The sequence below is a fragment of the Monodelphis domestica genome, chromosome 6, assembly GCF_027887165.1.
Source record: "Monodelphis domestica isolate mMonDom1 chromosome 6, mMonDom1.pri, whole genome shotgun sequence".
Lineage (NCBI taxonomy): Eukaryota > Metazoa > Chordata > Mammalia > Didelphimorphia > Didelphidae > Monodelphis > Monodelphis domestica.
Genome location: NC_077232.1, coordinates 20,540,237 through 20,543,222, shown reverse-complemented (window position 1 = coordinate 20,543,222; position 2,986 = coordinate 20,540,237). Strand labels below are relative to the sequence as shown.

At 37.8% G+C, this 2,986-nt stretch overlaps 1 pseudogene; it reads left to right on the top strand.

Annotated features, from left to right (window-relative positions):
* Positions 1–940: 940 nt before the first annotated feature.
* LOC130455174 (olfactory receptor 5AK2-like) lies at positions 941–1,869 on the top strand (annotated as a pseudogene).
* The last annotated feature ends 1,117 nt before the right edge of the window (positions 1,870–2,986 follow it).

Genomic DNA, 2,986 nt, shown 5'->3' with positions numbered 1-2,986 from the left:
TTTCCTCCCTCCCCTGTCTGGGGTAAAGCAGGGGGACTCACATATGGCACGAGGGTTGCAGTTTCGGCATTCAGTCTCTAAAAATTTCACCATCACTTCCCTATACGAATGACCACTCTCTACTCAATCCCTAAGCCTTGATTAATTCTCTACTGAGCACTACAAGTAAGAATAACCTTGTTTTAGAGATGAATGAGATCTTTTTTTAAAGACTAGAATATGATAGTGGGATTTAGAAGTAGGAAGAGCCTTATATATTATTGAGTCTGACTCCTTCCTTTATAGGTGTGACATCACAATAGCCAGAGCTGATGTTAGGAAGGGTAGTTTCCCAAGCAAAAAGAGAGATGGGAGGGTGACAAGCTGAAATCTTCACAAGGACTGGCAAGTCGGAAGTGTACTCTGCTGAGATGGGTCAGAGAGGCAAGATTGACTAATGGGAAGGGTTGAACTGAACTGAAGGATCAGACTTCCTCAGATTGACTATAATGAGCTGTTGGAACTTTTCATTGCTTCCTCACCCACATCAGGAATGATACGCTTGGATAAAATGTGCTGTTTTCATAACTGTCTAGAACAGCTGAGACTTGGTGAACTTAATCACTCTCCATTTCCTCTTCCTTTCCCAAATGAGATAATTTTTGTTAAATCCTTAGCACAGTGCCTGATACATAACAGGCATTATATAAATAAATGCTTTTTCTTTCTTCCCTCTCCCTTATTTATCTTGGTAATGAGGAAAGGCTCCGTGGGCAGGGGAGGGAGAAAGGATACAGTCATAGTTAGTGTTGAAGGTGAAAAATATGAACTATCAACAAAGTATTTTAAATAATCTCCAACATTAGGACATTAAAGGATATTTTCATTCCCAGTCATCAGTACCCATTACCTTATCTTTATCATTCTCTTTGTTTCTTTCATCTGCAGATCAGTGCCAGCCATGACACAAGGAAATGGTACCACTGTGCCTGAATTCATCCTGCTGGGATTTTTTGTTCAGGAGGGGGTACAGTATGCCCTTTTCCTTGGGTTTCTCATCATCTATGTCACAACTCTAGTGAGCAATGTTGGCATGATCCTCCTCATCAATATTAATTCCCGCCTTCACATCCCCATTTACTTTTTCCTCCAACACTAGTCTTTTGTTGACCTCTGTTACAGTTCTGCTATCACTCCCAAGATGTTAGTCAACTTTCTAGTTTCCCATAAATCCATCTCCTTCTCAGGATGTGTGTTACAATTAGAGGTTTATGGAACATTTGCTCTCACTTAATGTTACCTTCTTGCCGCTATGGCCATAGATCGGTATGTGGTCATCTGTAACCCCCTGTGCTATCCAGTGATTATGTCCTGAAAAGCCTACATCCAGATGGTTGCTGGATCCTATTTCATGGGTTCTGTGACTGCAATCATCCAAATAGGCTGTCTCTTTTTCCTGTCCTGTAAATCCAACATAATCAATCATTTTTTTCTGTGATGCCCCCCCACTCCTTGCCCTTTCTTGTTCTAGCATTGGTGTCAATGTCATGATGTTAATTGTCATTTCAGGCCTCACCCTGTCAACCACTATGATGACTGTAGTCTTCTCCTACATGTACATCCTGTCTACCATCTTGAAGATGCCCTCTGCCACAGGGCAACACAAGGCCTTCTCTACCTATGCCTCCCACCTGACAGCTGTCACCATTTTATATGGGACTCTTCTTTATTTGCACTTACAACCTTCTTCCCAAGAGTCCCAGGAGAACAATAAAGTAGCTTCTGTATTTTATGGCATCATCATCCCCTTGTTGAACCCCCTGATCTACAGCTCAAGAAACAAGGAGGTCAAAGAGGCCCTGAAAGTCCTAGGGAAGAGTTGCTCTTGATTCAGATCTTGTATTACAACAGTTTAATTCAGAAAAGCATCTAGGCAAAGAATGACCTGACTGCTTTCTTTAATAAACAGGCACCAAATTAAGGGCAAAATTTAGAAACATATATATAGTTAACCTTCCAATAGCCTATAAAAGTAACCAAAGAATTTTGAAAATTCTTGATGTATTCATAATAATTATGTAATATAATACATAATTAGTAAATATGTAATTAGCATAATTAGTAATATGATTAGTAAATTAATGTAATTAGTATATTATTAATTAGTAAAATAATAATTAGTAAATAATGATTACTTTAATTGTGATGGTGATGGTGATGACTTTCATTTGTCACTGTAATATTTTCACATTTTGATTGGGATGGGGGACTTAGCACACTAAGTTTGTCAGTGTAGAAAACTCCCATAGGATAAACTGCCTCCAATGCTCTCCCCTGGGCCAGAAGGTCAACTTGTGACATGTCTGTAATTAATAGTATGGTAGAAACTTTCTGGGGAGCACTGAGAAGTTTATTGATTTGCCTATGATCACACAGCTCAAAAGACAAGAATTGAATTCAGTCCTTTCTCACTATCCACATTAACATAAAACCTCTTAAATGATCTACTTACATCTTCAGAATAACCCTGTTAGATAGTAGTACTATTGTCTTATTTCTGCTTTATAAGGAAATAAAGTAAAAAAATGAAAAATCAATTAAAAAATAAAAATTTACCATGAGATCATAGAATGTCAAATAGAACAGGGATCTTAATAATGATCTCCTCATTTTACAGAGTGCCAAAGGAAGGGACTTATTTATCCAAGGCAATGAAACCAAATTGTGGTAGCAGAGAGATAACTATCAAGGTTTCTAAGAAAATGGAAGACTAGATGATGTCAGACTATTGGCAGAATTTCCATACATGCTATATAGGAAACTACAAAATGCATCCAAAGACATACATTTCAAGGGTTAAATGAATGATTCAATCATCACAACCTGTCACTCAATTTTAAATAAGTGACACGATGCTAAGTCTTGACATAATTATCAAGCCATATGTCTTGATTGCTCACTAAGTATCAAAAAGGTCTGGATGCTTCCTTGAATTAATCAAAGACAT